The 19605-nt window shown below is 39.8% G+C and overlaps 1 protein-coding gene across 4 annotated transcripts in view; it reads right to left on the minus strand.

Annotated features, from left to right (window-relative positions):
- NELL1 (neural EGFL like 1) overlaps nt 1-19605 on the minus strand; it is a 356446-nt gene that overhangs the window by 311844 nt on the left and 24997 nt on the right. The window lies entirely within an intron of this gene.

Here is a 19605-nt window from a genome sequence, read left to right on the forward strand (position 1 = left end):
ACTGTCTGAGTGATTTGGGACATTGCATTTTCTTCCACTATTCCTGATCAGATACACAGAACATACTGTAAATGCAAATTACAGAAACCTATTAAATAATAGTCATATATTGGATATGAGGTTGGGGCCAACCACCTCAACCCACTTCCTCCCTGCCTCTGCTATCCATAAATATGTTCATTCACCCGGTATATGTTGCCAGAATAGGGCTAATATTGAAAAATGATTATGAGCAGGAACAACCGATTTCAGTACCAGAACACTCTCAATTTGACTATTTAAATTCTGATCTCTCCATTTCTCTCTTGAAAAGGAACTTCTGCAATATGCACTGAGGCATAGCTGGGAAATTATACAATAACTTTGCAATGCATACCCACCCATATGCTTAGCAAAGCCTAGTTCCCTTCCTGCCGTTCTTCCCCATCACCCAAGAAAAAGAACCCATGACGATGGCCTACCCCTGGGGTCAACATGGTGTCTGCATTCACAAAGGCCTTGCCTGGCACACACTGAAATTAGGCTTGAAAAAACACCCTGTTGCAGTGAGTAGAATAAGTTGTGGTGTGTGCTTGACTGCAGTGTGTGTGTGTGTGTGTGTGTGTGTGTGTGTGTGATGTCCACAAAAGGTTCTCTAATTTTCAAAAGTGTCTGCAGACCCAAAAAGTTAGGCAACTCCTCGGCTAATCAGGTTACCAAACCTTATTATAAAAATAGTCTGGCACTGAATGTAGTATTGCCAACCTAAAATCATTTGATGAAAGACCTATAGTAACCTAATCGGTGTTCAACTCATGATACTTGATTCTTTGCTTGTTTTAGGGGAGGCACTGGGGACAAGGCTCTTGAATTTCTGTCTGCCACAAAGCTGTTAAAGGTTTTTCTAGTATGGAAATGCAAACATGGGGAAAGCTTCACCTGTTGTCATTCTTTCTGCCAGACATCTTATTGCTTCTGTGTCTGTGGCCCCCGTTTTATATTTGAGTCCTCTACCCACTACAGAAAATGTAAGTTTATACATGACACAAAGTATCAAAATTTATGCAAATTTGTGTCACCTTCTGCAAATGGGGCAGAGCACCCAATTCATATACAGTGTATTGGACCCCTAATAAACTACTATATACTGATACCCAAAATTAATGAATCACATTACAACCATCTACCCCGCATGATAATTTTGCTGGCTGAACTTTGCACCAGCTGAATTTTCCAGGCTATTTTCAAAGACAGCCCTATGTAATGAACACTACAGTAGTCTGTTCTGGATGTCACCAGAATACGTGTTTAATGAGGAACATGTGAAAAGGGCTTGTAGATATGCACAGAACAAGTACTGAACTGAAATATGAGGCCAAAGTTATGAGTGCTGCCAAAAATGTTAAGATTAAAGCAAATTAACAGAAGAGAACCTGGAACCTCAAACATTTTGTGATTAAACAAACCTAGTCCCATCTGCTCTGAAGTGTACAATGAAATTCCCCATGGTTATAGTGGAGCTCAACTACACTCCAAAGCTCCTGTCATAAGACTGCGGAACTCACTTAGCATACAAGTGAGTAGCACTGAGACAATAATGCTTCTGATATGTGCACTGGTATGATCCCAGGATACAAAATACTTGTTCTGCCGGTCTCATCTGAACTGTACACGTATATTTTCAGGTGCTAACCTTTTAGAAATACACAGGGGCCTTATCACTCCTTGTATTTCAAAGGAACTGGTGTCTGAATGTGTGCGTGTAGTTCAAATGATTTTTATTTGGATACAAAAAAAAAAAGGATTGTTGAAGCAACTCTAGGTTAAGGGCGGTTTTCCTCTAAAGATTTTTCAAATGCTTTATGGGTTTGGCAGTGCTATCTCTACAAAGATTTGTTCAATAACAAACGCAAGGCATCCTGTTGTTGAACAGCACTGCTTTATCATTCATAGCTATTTGTAATAAATCACTTTTTATATATGTTGCTTCAAACACTGATTTTCAAGTATAAGATTTGCCAGTACTGAAATGCTCTGTGATTTTAATATGCAAGCCTCCTACAGAGATGATGTCTCATTTTAATTATTGTTTCGGTTTAATGGGTTTTCATTAAATTAGAGGATAGAGCAATTACCAGGGTGAACAGCTAATGTTTCAAAGGTAAGATCTCATGGCTCTGCAACAAAGACAGAGTTGAAAAAGAGAGGAGACTGAAGCATATTGCAATATGCTCTTTTAGCCTGGATATGCAAAATTTTCTGGCACTTTTTCTTACTAGACTTAAGCATTACTGTCACACTGATAGGCAAACTTGTATAAACCAGTTTACAACAGGCCATCTTTTAACCAAACTAACCAGTCATTGGGAATTATGCTGTTTATTCTGTATGATTTCCAAATTAGAAGGAAACAGACTTGGGACTAAGAAACCAGAAGAATGTCTTATGAAATGGGGTGTTATTGCTTCTCATTTTCACCTTCAGCAGCACTTCCCACTCCCAGTAATTTGGGCTGCAATCCCATACCATTGTTTTATTTAAAAACATGTATATATCACCTTCTGTACTAATTCCAAGCTGACCTACAACCTTAAAAGTCAACCAATGAACAAAATGTAAAATCAATAACCACACATTACAACAAATTCATAAATTCAGTAGCCAGAACTGTTCTCTATTGGGCATTGAAACATGTCGCAGAGTGCATGCAGAGTGGTCCACACAGATGGAAACACTGAAGAGACGCAAATATATCTTTGCAAGGTTTAATAACAACTTCCCAAGCATACATCTTACATAGTGTCTATAATTGTCACCCATCCATCCACCAGGGCAGAGTAAGGTACATATTGCACTTTATGTATCATTCACAATTGATGACACAGCTAATTACAGTGACTTATCAGCACTTGCTATACTGCTACGCAGCTGTAAAAACTAGGTCAGGATATGCACCCTGGCTTTTAAAGAGGTACACATCCTGTGAAACAATAATGAACCCTAACACTTAAACAAACTATTCAACCAGGCCAGGTATCAGTACCCTCCAAAGGGGTGAATCAATGTGTTTTCAGGAAGCACCAAACAATCAATAAGGTTGGTGCCCACCTTATTTTTTAGCCCCATCTGTTTAGATGTCTGCACAAGAACAAACAAAAATAAAATAACTTTGCGGCAAACGAGTCATCTAGTAATTATGTGCATTAAGTTTTAGTATGGATGAGTAAACAAATGCTGAAGTAGGGCACTAGGATGATAATGGCATGCATATGCACACACTACTGTATCACAGTACATTTTAGAAAGCATATCTTTAGGGAGCTATTTTTCCCCAAAGTGCTACACTTTCAACTGTTCACAGCACATCTATAGCATCAAAAAGCATACTCAATTCTATAACCTATTAGTGCAGATAATTTGTATTATTTACAAAGCATTGCATTACTTGCTGGTACTACATAAACATTTTATTAATCAGAATTGTTTTTAAAAGTTTTTAAAGTAGTGAACGCTATGAGATTCTCATTTCTCTACACGATTTTTAATATATAGGAAACAGTAGAATTAAGATGATCTAGAAGTGAATCAACTTGTTGATCTCTTATGTTTACTCCTCTGCCAGCTGAAATGCTTGAGAAGGCATAGCACCACTAAAAGCACATAATCTGCTCTTAAATCATGTGAGCTAATCAAATTACATGCCTTGTTAACTAATTAGTTCAGGAGTCGCTGATTGCAAGGTCTTTTCCCACACTTTATTGTTATTGCCCACAAGGTGTTGTAATTTTATCACTCCCTGAATAATGTTGCAGTTCTTGTTTTCCAACTTTTTGCAAGAATGATTTAAAAACATTTAAGAGTACACAGCAATGAAACGAAGTCAGCAGATCCAATGGCTTTGTGCAGAGAGCACTGGGAGAAGAAAATGATTTGCAAGCCTCATTACAGATTTACTATCCTTCCTGCAGAACCACTGTCCATTTTAGAGATCTAATTTCGATTATGATAAACATTAATGTCACACTAAATAATGAGATACTGAAATTTTTGCCAAGGCCAGCCTAACAGATATTTTCATCTATAAAGGGCATTTTCAGATGAATCTGAAGTTAAAGCTCTATAAAAGTGAAGATTTTAAGATTATCCTCCTAAAAATGTGATTCAACATATTGCATTTGGAAGTACATTTATGAGGAACTCTGAGATAAGGGTGCTTGGATTTTAGCATTACTGGCAGTTTATGCCTTTTAAAAAGCACTGGGGGAGTAGATGAAATATATCCTCAGATTTCACAAGTATAACAAACTTCCATACTATGTAGCATACACATTACCTAGGTTCACCCATTTTCTTCTGTAGCCTAACATGCAATCAATTAACACACGATACTATATATATCTATCACATGATGGGCACCAGGTAAGTTTGTTTTACAATGTCTCTGGTCCTACCTGTATGGCCAGTTCCAGAGTGTATTGTTGGGGAATGCTCTTTGGCATTTGTGCTAGGCAGTGTCTCAAGCCATTAATTTGCCCCCAGTGCTATTTAACATCCAGATAAAGCCATTGCGAATGGTCATTAGGTCCTTTGAAGCAAAGTGTCAGCAGTGCTCTCTTTCCCCTGCAACATCTGGAGTGACCGTGCAGCCTCTGGATCAGTGTCTGACCACAGTGGTAGGCTGAATGAGGGCCAATAAACTGAGTTTAAATCCTGGCATGGAGGCCCCCAATGGGCAAGTGACTCCTGCCCCCATGAGCTAGGTCAGTTACCTTTTCTGAACAGGGTTGCCCCCCCCCCCCCGGAGGAACAGGTACATAGTCTGGGGGTGTTCCTTGATCCACCTCAGTCACTCAGTGGATAGCAAGGGCTCCTGGGGGTTGAGGCACTGTGGGTCCCCCCGGCATCGCATTGGGAGCCTTCAGTCTTCCGGAGGAGGTGATGCCTCTGGTGGTTTGGACTACCATTTATCAGTTTTGTGTGGTAAGATAGCTGTAGCTGTTTCTGGACCAACATTATTTAGCCACTATGGCACTGAAAACCTCAAGACTGGATTACTGCAATGCATTCTATGTGGGTCTACTTTTGGGCTTAGTCCAGATTCTGAAACTGAATGCAGCAGCTAAGATGTGGACTGGGACATCACATAGAGACCATATATCACCTCTGTTGACTGTCAGTATGTTACAGGGTACAGTTCAAGGGTTTGCATTTATCTTTCATAAAGCCCTAAACAACTTGGGACCAGGTTACTTAACGGACTGCTTCACCTCAGTGAAAACTGATCCACTTGGTCTAGGAGGGCATTGCTAAGTACCAAGCAAAAGTTTCCCCTAAAATCTCATAGCCACACTGTTCCTGTCCCACATTAACTGATTTTCTTCTGTTTATACTTAAGAGAGGATCCTGGAGATATTTCTGCCAATTTCCTGTTCTCTGGCAAATCAACTCTCTGGACCACTCACAGCCAATCCCAATTCAATTGAAGAGAGCTCGTACCAATAGACAATCCTTTATCTAAGATTCTGACAATTTTTTTAAAAGTATGTTTTCCATTCAACCATTTATTTGGAAATGGTAAAGGTAAAGGTAAAGGTAAAGGTAAAGGTAAAGGTACCCCTGCCCGTACGGGCCAGTCTTGACAGACTCTAGGGTTGTGCGCCCATCTCACTCAAGAGGCTGGGGGCCAGCGCTGTCCGGAGACACTTCCGGGTCACATGGCCAGCGTGACAAAGCTGCAACTGGCGAGCCAGCGCAGCACACGGAAACGCCGTTTACCTTCCCGCCAGTAAGCGGTCCCTATTTATCTACTTGCACCCGGGGGTGCTTTCGAACTGCTAGGTTGGCAGGCGCTGGGACCGAGCAACGGGAGCGCACCCCACTGCGGGGATTCGAACTGCCGACCTTTTGATCGGCAAGCCCTAGGCGCTGAGGCTTTTATCCACAGCGCCACCCGCGTCCCTTTGGAAATGGTACAAAGCATTTATTTCTTCGCAGTTATTCTAGAAAGACGATTAGCAGCCATTTTAAAATAAACTGTAGATATTTTGCAACACCGAAGCTTCTAGATTAAGCCATTGCTTAGGCCTCTAGAACATTATGTAACAGACATAAATTTTACAAAAAGATAACCTGCAATCAATTCAGATTTTAACTGAAGATAAATGCATGGCTCACTTAAAACTAAAGCAGGCTAAATTGTCTTAACATTTTGTTTTGGCAACATATACATTTAGGAGTATGTCCAAAATGAATTCTGTACGAATGCAAACATGAAACCACCTGAACTCATTTTATTGGCTTTGCTTCTTTTCTGTTGATATATGCTTCTGAGTTCAATGGATAAAAGAAAGAACCTGAGGATGGAGCTCAGGGTGAAAAACCTATATTCACAGGAACAGGTATGGATTTTCTTTAGTTACTGTAAATTTACTGCTGGACATATACCATAAATACGCTCCTTTCCAATGGTATCGTTACACATTATATTAGTAGCAATAACAGTAGCACAAATCAGTAAATAAAATCATGGACTGATTCACTTTATTTACTACCTAATTGTGCTGTAGTTAAAAAGTGTGGAGGTCCCCCATTGTATAACAACTGCTCTGGGTCAACACAGGAAACTGCTTTATACATAGACCCCCTGGGTCCATCCAGCTCTGTATTTCCTGCAATGATTTAGCATCATATGCCCATGCATTCCTTTTGTTCTTGGGAGAACACTTTTCTAAGACACGTTATGTACTAAAATGCTCCTGCACACCACCCCAATATCTGAGTGGTGCAAAAATTCCAGGGGTTCCAGGGTTCATGTTTCCTTCAGAACGAGGCACAGCAGAGACTGTGGTGTCTTTATGATAAGTGGTTTATTCACACATATACACAATCTGAGCTTATGAGGCTCAGACCCCTAAGAGGGTCTTGCTTCTTCCATCTTGCGGCCTTGGATTCAAACAGAAATCACACATTGCTCCAAGTTTCTTTCCAGACTGCTGCTTTTCTTCTGGCTCATAGAACAGCAACTCTCACCCCTTTAAACTCTGGCTCTGGCTTTCTGACTGCCCACAAGTTGAGGAAGGGGCCCCACCCATTTGCCATCTTGCACAGAGACCCTTTCCCTTTGTTTCCTTTAATGGACCATCACCCAGGCAATCGTCTCAGCAGGAAACTAGCCTGGCTTATATTTTGACATTTGCTGGATCCAGGGGTTAGAAGCCTCTAGGCATAGTCTACTGTCCTCCTCCCAACTCAAAACACTATAATACACATTTGGTTCTACAAATGGTCATACATACAACATGTTGTTCATCTTTCCCCTTGCAGATAGATCTACAAAGGAAAAGAATCTTTGATCATTTCCAGGAATTTTTTATATAAATATTTGAGAAATTCAAATTTCCAAAAAACAAAAAAAAAGTATCATACTAAAATCTGTTTCTTTTTTTCTTTTAACACAATCATTACGATGATGTTTCACCCAGGCACAATACTTTTCTTATGTCACCCAAGCACACCACAAGTTCATGAATAAAATATGGCAAGTTTTATGGTATCCACTGCTGTAGGTTCATCTGTAACAGTAAAACGTGATCAGTGTACTAACTGCTCCTTTGCTTCATAAAGGCCTTTGTTTCTGAGTACAGGCTCTTATTTAAATAGACCCAATGCATTTGCCCCCTCCTCCTTGTTATTTCTTGCCTATAGCAATAATGCAAGAAATAATGTTTACTTGTCTTTCCCCCTCAATAAGTGCATTTGCAAATAGTGACAGTGGTAAAATATCATAAAGAACCACTGTCCCATCAAAAGTCCCATACTAGAAAACACAAAGGATCTAAACTCCATTGAAGAGCGAGAAAAAAATAAAAAGACTGCACAAATTAAACGTAATTCTTGTTGCAAAAAACAAACAAAATTGTAAATGAATGTGCTCTATATTGCCAAAGACAACTAAAATATAAATCCAGGCAACATTTTCTTGCAAGGAAGTGTATGAATAAATACAGTGCAAAAATGTATGCCTTTAATATGGGCACAAAATGCCAATTATATGTCAAGTGTTACTGTATCCACCTACTAGGAATGGTAGCAAAGATGAGTTGTAGGAGTTAATTCACATCTGTGCATCACAGAAGGCAATGGGGAAATCCCAGTACCTGTGTACCCTAGCAAAGAAAAATAAGCAAGAACCAAAATACCGCTTCAATGTCCCATAATGGGAAAGGGAAAGAGAACAGATACTGTCTGACTGAATGAATTAAGCAGCCTGACTGTGGTAGCATATGACTGAGCTGAAAACATGCTGGGAGTCAAGGTAACAGTTGTCTTTGGGGCTATGTTGCAGACTTGGAGACTGTCTTAGCCCAATGCAATAGTGAATACATTAATGCAGGTATACAAAGGCAGTTAATCTTAATTATGGTGAATTGAAAACAAGCCAAGCTTAAACCACAGTTTATGAAACTGGCTTTTTTTTTGCTGACTATAGTTAAGATTAAACATGGTTTAGGATTTAGAAGTAACTACACAATTTCATTGTTGAAAACCTACAAATCATGTGCAGAACCACCACATATGGAAGTAGGTTCCAAACTCCCAGCATCTGTGCCAGCAAGAAATGCCAAAGATGACTCAGATATTTTTTTTTAAAGCTTCACAGTCATCATATGCAAGCGGTAGGCTAATTTTAACATATGCTATTTGACTTGCATTGCAGGAGTTTGCAACACAGGCCTGACTCATAGCCTAGACAAATCCTGATCTTCTATTTCTGCACCAAAGTCTGTTTAAATCATCAAAAACTTTATCCAACAAAAAAGTAGCTTTGGGGGATTAAACCCTTCAATGCTGAACTTGCAGGTTCAATTAGCTTTTCAAAAAAGGTAAGCTACCCTCAAGCCTGTTCTTGTATGTCTTTTCCCCCCTAGAAATGTACTCCTTGTCTCTACTGAAACCAGTATTTTTACCTATGTGTGCCCTGCATCCTCCCCAAATCTGCAACAGTAGGGGGAAAGGAACCCCCAGAACAGATTTAGGGACACAGGGCAAAGAAGAGGGAGAGCAAGTTCCATTGCAAATTCAAAAGTATTTGGGCAGATGGAACAAGTTCACTGAATACAGTACCACCAGAAGTTCAGAAACAGCTACCCAAAGCATTGCTCTGACACAAAGGGTGGTCTCATCAAAGACAAAGCTTGATGAAAAAAAAACACTGAATAACAAGGGATGCAGATAATGAAATGCCATTAGACAAAACAATATGATTTTCCCATCAGATAGTAGAGAGGTTACAAGAGACCTCTGGCCAATCAGAACTCACAGGCAGTGAAGTGCTCCTTGTGAGGAAAGGTGGAGACATTTCCCAGGATATGTACATTTACATTAATCCAGTTACTGGTGGATAATGCCTTGCTGTCCAGATACTTGGTAGCAGTTCCAGGGACTAATTGGGCTGGCACTCACACAATCTATTATGCATATTGGTTACTGCATGGAAATTCACCTGTACAGTTGCTGCAATGAAGAGATACTTGGTAAGAACCACTTAGGCTTCCCATGGGCTTCCCATGAAGGAAATACGGTGGTTTCCTCCAATTCCTTGCAATGATGCTACAATAATCACTCTGGGCAAAGCCAAAATGCACACATTCTCAGGGCACATGTATAGTTCAAACTGAACCAATCTCAGTAAGAACTCAGCAATCAAGGACTTCTGGCCTCCTTTGGATTTACTACTTAGCCTTTTTCTCTCTCAAATATATCCCACAAGTAAAGGTACAGTGCAATATACCTTGTGATAGGCAACAAGTTCCAAATTAAAGAGTCCAAATATCACACCTCGGTGGTTGTGTGTGTAATTCAAGAACTGACATAACATGTGAATGGGGACAAGCATAGACTGGGAAACAAGCCTACACACACACACACAACATGGCTCTCCTTGTATGACAGGCAGCCTTGTATTTTGTAGGGTTCCTAATCACATGTATATAGCCTATAAACATACGCTTATACTCCTGTCTCCTAGAAAGGGGCATAATGCAATAGCACTATACACACCTTTCATGCATAAAGTACCAGGCTCAGACTCTGATATCTCCACATAGGGCTAGAAAGCACTTCTATCTGAAACCCTGGACATCTTCTGCTAGTTATCATAGACAATGCTAAGCTGAATGGACCAATGGTCAGACTTGGTGAAGGGCAGCTTCCTCTGTTTGCGATCCAAATCCTGCACTCACTATACTGCATTCGGTTACATTATATCTTAATGCTTCCCACCACACTACTGAGAATTTGACATAACACAATAAGTAGGTATATAGCAGAAGTGAAAAATGGAAAAGGCCATTTTCCTCTGCACTACAGATAGAGCTTCAGGTGGCAAATTAATCAGAATTTTTAGCAGATAAGAAGCAGGTTGAAGCCTCACAAGAAGCATTTAATTTTTATTCTCTCTGAGAAGTTCAAGTCAGTACTTTATTTTCACCACAGGAAATTGCCAGGCTTTAGTTACTACATTATGCCTTGATTATATATGTCTGCAACTTGTAATGCTGCATAATGCCTTCTAACTATTTTTATTCATATTATTTAAAAGGGATGCTGTCAGCTAGGAGATATTTGAAAGTCAGCTTCCTTTAAAAGTGACTAACAAAAATGTGAAATACTCTGCACTTGCTAAGGAAATGCTTGTTTCCAGAGAATGTACTGCAAAAGACTATATATTTGCAAATTTTAAAATCCTCAAAAGATATACTCAGTACCAGTAATGGATTTTCTTTCCCCACATTAGCATAAGCCTGAAAAAACATTTCCTATTTAAAAAGGTTTTATTCTAAACCACTTCCAAGATTCTTGGGACCACCCTTTGTCAACATATAGAGAAAGCAGATTTATGGCTTTAAGATAGATAAAGGAGTCCATTTGATGACAAGGTTATTGGCCAAATAAAAGTACTGCCCTAATGCACATTTTGTAATTCTTATTTTAGAACCATGTAACTGCCTTTGCTTTTTCGGGGTGTGTGACTTGGTAAACACAAATTTAGCTGTTGAAAAGCGGGATCTTGTTCTGGAGGAATACCTGAAGGTGGGATTCTATCCTGGTTCTGTGTGAATTATTTTATTTGATTCATTTGGAGAAATCTTTTTTTTTTTTTAAAAAAAAAAAGAATCTGCATGGAGCAACAGAATTATTATTATTATTACTACTACTACTAACTACTATTACTATTATTATTATTTTAATGTAGGCACAATTTACACAGTATGGCCTGAAGGCTGATTTCTTACTCAGTATTGTAAAAGCTGCTAGGAGGAGCTTCAAAGCCTGTCACATGCACACTATGGCAAATAAAAATGCTCCAGAAGTTTAACTGTACATGCAATGGTATACAATGTGTGATAAAACTGTGGCTGCCCTTATGTGTTGTGGACTAAAGAACTGGTGTATATTTCATTCTGAGTACTGGTTTGAGGGGTACAAGCTGGGAGAGTTCACTTCAAATTGTGGAGTGAACAAAATCCTCCCCACACGAACATCTCTCTTTCCAAACTACAACACAGCTACACAGACACGTTATTTATTATTCCTGCATTGCAGGGGGTTGGACTAGATGATCCTTGTGATCCCTTCCTGCAACTCTACAGTTCTATGATTCTATGGACAAGGCCCTCCCCAGCAATGGCACCTTCAGAATACAGAACAGCCCTTGAAAGCCCAAGCAATTTTCCTCTGAGGCAGAAAGCCTGAGACCACTGGATTACTTAAATTCAATGTTTTATTCATTTATTCCATTTTTATCTTGCCCTTCTTCCATTTCTCCATTCACTCCTTTTATTCTCACAATGATCATGTGAAGCAGTGTCAAAGATAAAGACTAGCCTACGGGCACCCACTGATGTTACTGAGTGGGAATCTGAATCTGAGTAATCCTAGTCTGAGACTGTGTCCACACTCCTGCTTACTGTGCATTCGCTGCATTTCCAGTGCTGGTTTTTTTTTAAAACTCCAATTCACACCAAGTTATCCAAAATGCATATGCATTCTACACTTCGTTGCAGAATACTTTTACCTGATGTGTTGTTTCTCAAACCAGCTTCAATCAGAGTCCTTAAACTTCTAATCTGTCTCTAGCCAAGGTGTAAACACATAATGACATTCCTATTCCATTTATGTCCCTTGGTGTGAACAAGAACAGAAATGAATGAAGCCATGCTGTTATGAGCAGCCAAGGAGGTAAGAGCTGTGAAAGCGGAAAAAATGCAACAACTTCACTATACTCTAAGGTGATGTGAACACACCCTGAGACACGAACTACTCCTGTAGACTTTGAGTTCTCACCTTTGGCACTGTTTACCACCAAGCCCTTAACAGGTGTCTGCAGGAGAACCTGACCCCATTGAAGTAAAAAATGATTTTTTCAGCCCCCATCTTCAGAGCAATTCCCCCTCACTCACTCATCTCTCCACGAAGAGAAAGAGAGAGAGAGAGAGGCCAATTGGATGCCTTTTGTCTCTTCTCAATAACAGCCAGAGGAGAGGAGACAGTGAATGGCAATAGAAAATACAGGTGGTTTGTGGAAAGTTTTTGTGCCACAGTCCATTATGACAAGAGAAATTGAACCAAGGTTTGCTATATAAACAAAAAGTATAATGGGGAGGCACACATATATTGGTAGTGGCTGAAAGTTCAATATGGATATTATGTCAGCATTCTCCAATCACTAGACATTTTACATGAACATGAAATATCTCAAAACTACTAGGCTGACTTTCAGATGTGATTCAATTTACACTTGATTAAATAGGAAGAGAGGTGAAGTGTCATTCACCTCTTTTGTAAAAAAACAAAAACAAACCTCAAAGCAGTTAGTCTTGGATTATTATGTAATACACTTCCACAAAGCACTGTCACTTAATGTTTGTTGCATATCATTTTAACTGTCACCCCTGGGTGCAAGTAGATAAATAGGGACCGCTTACTAGCGGGAAGGTAAACGGCGTTTCCGTGTGCGGCCCTGGCTCGCCAGAGCAGCGATGTCACGCTGGCCATGTGACCCGGAAGTGTCTCCGGACAGCGCTGGCCCTTGGCCTCTTTGAGTGAGATGGGCGCACAACCCTAGAGTCTGTCAAGACTGGCCCGTACGGGCAGGGGTTCCTTTACCTTTACCTTCAAGTCAGCTGGAAGTAACTTGAATGTCAAGGGTTAACCCTTGGAACAAATTCCTGCCTAGAAATAAGAGCGCTGCTGCTATTTGGCAGTTTCATGGATGCCCATCAGCCTGCCTCAGATATTGGGGGGCAGAGCAGAAAATGAGAGCTCAGGATTTGGTATATTCATTAAAATCAGAAGTGCCAATTAACCCATCAAAATGCAATTCTTAATACTACATCCAATATACAAAAGCACAGCAATTATTCCACCCAGGGCACCCAAATGCATGACAGTATTCAAGACATGTAAGAACATATTGGGAGGACTCCTACTGCAAAGCAATCCCTTTGATTGGAAAATAGCTGTGCCAGTTTAGGAAACTCTCTGAATTCTTCACAATCGTTTTGGAATTCAATCTGCTCCTGAACACTGTAAAACAAATACATATAGCTGCTAAAGGGGTTTGGGGAGTATTATCTACCCCAGGGGTAGTCAACATGGTACCTTCCAAATGTCACCAGGACAGCCAATGATCAGGCTTGATAGGAGTTATAGATATCCAATTGTATAAACATGTTCTAGAAAATAGGGATGACAGATGTGGAAGACTCAATTAAGCACTGGTGCCCTCCAAGTGTTAAATGACACAATATTTGCTCACTCAGGTAGAACCACCAGTGGGCAGTAGGAAACAGACTCTTATTGTATAATTAATGATACAGCAAATCAAAACCAGGCACTTCACGGGTGGAGCATAAGTGGTTAATTCCTGTCTCCCCTAGCAGTCCCAGGATGCATCCTAAGGGGCTGAATGAGAAGATAATCAAGCGTCCTGTTCAAGTCAGTCAACAGGTCTACTGTAGAAGTGTGACAGACAAGAGAGACGACCTCAGAGAAGACATGGGACAGTCACTGACTGGGGGCCCATGGATATCTACTTATATTTCAGACCAGGCTGTGGCAACTAAACCACAACAAGTGAATGGGAGAATCAAAAGTGTCCAGTGACCCAAAGCCTCGCAGTCTCAATTGGATCATAGTGACAGGTGGTAAAGATGAACATGCCACTTCTCAAGATAGGAGAAAGGTATCACAAGAGCCTGTGTTAGATGCATGAAGCCTCCTGTGTCAAATCCATGTCTCTCCAAAATGAGCTGAGCATTATAAGATTGTGACACTGTACTAGAACAAAATTAGGGCATAAATGTTTCACAAACTTGAATTCTAGTATTAAAGAAAAACAAAGAAAACACACGCTGTCCAAAGCTGATCCAGACATGCAAGAGAGAAAAAGCATTTCCAAGCCAATTTATTGGATTTATTTGGAAAGCAGATCCATGTATTCTATTTAAACTCATAAACAAACACATACTAAATAACAGAGCTTGCATTCCATCTTGGGATTTCAGCAATTCAGACTTCATTCAGTTGATTTATAGTGTCATTAGAATCACTCAATAGAGTCACAGCCCTATAATTCACTGAGCCTCTGTTTGTGTGTGCTTTTGTCTGTCTGTGTGTATTTATATATATGACACACACACAGTGCTTGCGAGTCAGCAAAAGAAAGATGCATCACATAAACGATGGTGGTAACTATGTAATATATTGCTGAAACGTGTGCTAATTCCATGAGCCAATGAGCCTGGTACAGACTAACCCGTACAATGCCCACATATTTACCGTGTTGGTAACATGTTTCGATCTTTAATATGAAATAACTGTTGTTCATTTTTTTATTTTTTAAAAAAACCTTAACAAAGAGTTAAGTACTGTAATAGCATCCCACTTTTGCAATTCCCTTAAGACGATTTACAAAACACAGAAATATAGCATAAAAACAAAAAAATGATGCTACAAATATTTTGGTCTTTTTAGTTTAGAAAAAAGTGCATAAGAGGAAACATGATGGAGGTGTATACAGTGATGTGTGGTGTGGAGAAAGTGGACAGAGACTTCTTCTAACCTTTTTCAGAATACTAGAACTCGGGGTCAAAGAAATATTTCTGCATATAGTGCGCAATTAAACTATGGAATTTTGCTCCTACAAGGGCAGCAATGGCCAGAAACTTGAATGGCTCACATAAGAACACGGTGCCCAAAAATGCAACATGGAACCCAACAAAGATATTTGGGTGTACTATAATTTGGGAACCGGCATAGCCATTTGTTAGCTATTTGCCTAACGCAGGGTGGTCCAACATGCAAGCCATGAGGTCTTTCTGGCAGCCCTCAGAAACATTTGACAGGCCCTGAGCCCCCACACTGCGTTCCCAAAGCCAGGTAAGCAAGGTGCTGGACTTTGGGAAGAAGGCATGAGACTTCTGGCAGGGTCCTGGAGTCCTCCTGCCTCTTTCCCAAGTTAGTGCTTTCCCAGCTTTGGGAAGGAGGTGGGACCCTGCCAGAGCCTCAGTGCCTTCCCTTAGCCACCAAATTCCCTTCCCTGCTGCCACATACAACAAGGCAGTGTGTGGCCTGCAGGTTCTGTGTATTCTTGCTGCCCACTTGGTATGAAAAGTTGGGCCGCCCTGGCCTAATCTCTAACCCAGACAACAGCAAACTTAATTGATAGCCAGTTTCATGTGGGAGAAGAGGATCTTCCAGGTACAACTTATCACTCTTTTCTTGATATGTCAAATATATGTCCGATATACTGAATCTGAACACATTATTATTATCATCATCATCATCATCATTACTATGCGTACTTAGAACATGTGTCTCTAAACATATCAAAAATTATTTCCATGTACAAGGCACAAGCTCATTGGGAACAACGGATAATTAAAGGAATTTTAGTCTGGTGCTAGGGGGCATGGCAGAGCTTATGCAGCAACTAGTGCGTTTGCCAAATCGACAGGATAACTTTATAACATATCGTCCCATAAAGTTTGCAGGAAATAAAGGCAGAGCTATGACTTCAGGACTTCCCAGAAAAGGGTTCTTCAGAACTTAGGGTCTTAGCTGAAAAGGTGTTTTCCACAGGGGCAAAATGGAGAGTAGACAGGGACAATGTTCTGGAAGAGTAGACTATTAGGTGCTTGATGGAAGTTTTTGATGCTAGGTAGATGGTCATAAAAGTTTAGAGCTGATACCTTACAAAGATTGTGTGAAAGAAAAATGGACTATTAATTTTCAGGTCAAGGTTGTTGAGCTTTTTGGGGAGAGCCTAATTTGTGGAGCTTCTTTGGTACAGAGCAGAAAAACTGTGCACAGCTGACAAAACATGTTATATTTGGGCAGCGTTACAAGCATGTAAGATTTTGCTGCCCATGAAGAAAATAACTAGAAAAATGCATTGGGCATTTCGCACACCACAATAAGGGGCTATTTTTTTAGCATCAGGTTAAGATTTTGCCTTTGGAGGGCGAGGTTGCTTAAGCAAAGGCTACCTTTCAGTGCTGAAAAGTCCAACGGCAGTATGGAGATACGGTCTTCCATTATCTAGATTCACTAGCATGGTTAAGGAGAAATCTTGCAACTGATCTTTCATAGAGAGCTACTATAAGAAAAACACTGCCCCCAAGAGAAAAGAGAAGCATGAAAGCCAGGAAGGCTTAATTCCACTAGAAAAAGACTTTCCCGTAAAGTCCTTGGTAAGTCAGGGAATAGGACTTACTGTTGTTGCTATATATGAAAAACCTTTTGCAATCGTTTGGCTCCTAAAATACATTGGCTGGAATTCAAACACATTTTGTTGTGGGAAAGTGTAGCTGTAAAAGTCTGAGTACAGCCACAATATTCCTTTTTTTTAAAAAAAAAACTTATACAAGTAATATCAAGCACTTCTACCAAATCATGTGGCAATAGGCATGCTTCCACAGCAGCTGTAGGCAGATGATGCTTCAGTTGGTCTAGGAACCTCAGGTACTGAGTCACTTCAAAGTAAAATGGGATCTATGTGTTAAATAGGTGTTGCAGCTATATTAATAACATTGTTATAGGCCAATAGGTTAGCCCAAACATTTAATACTTGGTGCCAGAACACAGATCCCTGAAATTTTCTTTAGCACAGTTTTAAAGCTACCAGTAACTAAGATATCGACAAAAGCACAAAAATGCCCTAAAGTAACATAAAAGTATACTTCAAACATAATATAAACTGTGGTTTGGCATTATGTGAATGAGCAGAGCTTTGGGGTTATGTACTTTCTTCCTTCTTCATGTCTTGTGATTCACTTTTTAGAATCCTATTTAAAGCAAACGATTTTGCCTAGTCCATTTTCTACTATTAATTTTTGTGAACCGCCCAGAGGACTCTGTTGATGGGTGAGATGAAAATATCATAATCCATTTTAATAATAAACAAACTGACAAGGTATATGCCTAAAAACCAGGATTTTAGAAGTATGAGAGGAGAGTAACAGATTCTGTTCAGGACATCTATCATCTTTCATCTAGAAGACAGCTACCAAATGTCTCATCCCCATAGGAAAAACTTTTCCAATGCAGAGTAAAGAGCATTGTGGCATCAGCAATTAACAGACAAATCCTTTCACTTTGCCCTGTCCCCTATCTGAATATGTGAAAATTCCAAGTTCTGAATGAACAGTGTTTATTATGGGAAGGCAAGATTACATAGTTTGTTCCTGGGGGGAGGGGGGACCCTCACTAATATTAAGCAAAGACAAGCCATCCAATAGCTCACATTTCAATAATATATTCCTATGATTTGATGGACATATTGCTACATATGGTATCACTTCCTTATAATGTTTTAATTGTCCTTTTTTAAAAAAGTAAAAAATTAATTCAACAAGTATACATCTTTAAAAAAGAAAAGAAAAAATATGCATGGGCATGGTAGGTATACAAAAGGGGGAAAACACAGTATGAATATAAATTTTAAATACTGAATATATATCACACTTATATTAGAAAGAAAGTGCATTGACATCCAATTGTAAGGGGAGAAGTATTGGGGGAAATAGACAAATGAAGTAAGTTCTGGATGAGGAAAACAAATGGACAGAATACTAGTTAAAGCTGCTTCCAAATGCATTCATCCTTTGCAGAGACTATGTTGACACAGCACCAATCATTAAGATACGTCATAAAGGTCCAACAAATATCCACGTGATCTTTAAGCTCTGCAGTTCCCCACAGCAGATACAGATGAGTGAATTTTTTCATGACTGCAATATGCACAACCTTTTCAAACCAGTTGTCAATAGTGAATTTTTAACCATTGTTCCATTCCTGGGCTACAAGGCTGGCTGTCGCTACAGGACAAGTAGTTTTAATGTTACAGAGGAGTTGGCGCCTTTCAGTATAGAGAGGTGACTCAGAGCCAGATCTGGCTGGATTAAGTTACCAGTAATGTTGCTGGCTGTAACTGCAATGTAACTGTAATGGGCAGGTCCACCATAGATGCCAATAAGTCCCGCTAGCTCCACAGCAGGACTTTTCTTCTTTTCTTTTTTGTCTTTTAAATGCCTTGCCCTAGAATAGCTTGTCAATGGAGAACTGACTGAAAATATTCTTACAGAGCCAGGGCAGACTGAAAAAAATGCATGTAGTCAAACTTATAATTGTCCATAATTATACAACTTGATATAAGTTTCATTTGAACATAAGGACTTGTGTGTGTGTGTCTTTTTCTTTGTTTCCTTCATATGGTTACTACTAAATCCCATGCAATTTCTTCTGACTGGAACACAAAGGCCCATGGATTCAGGGGGAAAGCAAGAGTGCTAATTAAGAATATTATGACCACTGGATTTCTTACATGCCCTTCACTGGGGATGGTTGTGGTTGAGATAGCAATCAAAAGATGTCACTCATATAATACAGGTCTCCTCAGGATATTCACCTGAACTTAACAACAACAACAACAACCCTGTTTAAAATATACAGAAAGGGCTAAGTGAGTGTCCTGACACAATAAATCCAGTCAGCCATGCAGACAGGCACAATAGAGTTAAGCTACAGAACATGTGCTGAGAAGAAAGGCCGAGCGGAAAAGACTAAGCATTAGACTCTTGTGTAGATAGCAGGCAAAGCAGAGAAAGCAGACTTTAAACAGTGATGCACAACAATCAGTGATCAAAGCACTGCTTTGCAGAAAGAAGGGATCACCTCTCAGAGAATAAAGGGAAGAGGAAAGCAGGCTATGCAGTGGATTAATGGCATACCCTAGTAATACACAGTGATTTCAGAAATCTTGCTGCTTATTTTCCGAATGCCTTCCTGAGAGTGGGGTGGGTATTTTTGGCTCGCCACAGAAAGAAGTGTGCTATAGAAGGATTTCTGCCAAAGCCAAGAAAAGCTAGAAAAGTTTCAGAAATGCATGTATCCGAATTTTCTCTTCAGTTGGGTGTTCGCTCATGTGTTGTCATTCAGGATCAAACACTTGGAGGATAGAAAGCCTTATAGCACCAATCTCTGAGCTGCAATGCACACATAAAGGAAAACCTATACAAAATCAGGCACCACCTTATTATATTATTCAGCTTAAACAGTCCCTTC

This window comes from Podarcis tiliguerta (assembly GCF_965153285.1).
Source record: "Podarcis tiliguerta genome assembly, chromosome: 1".
Lineage (NCBI taxonomy): Eukaryota > Metazoa > Chordata > Lepidosauria > Squamata > Lacertidae > Podarcis > Podarcis tiliguerta.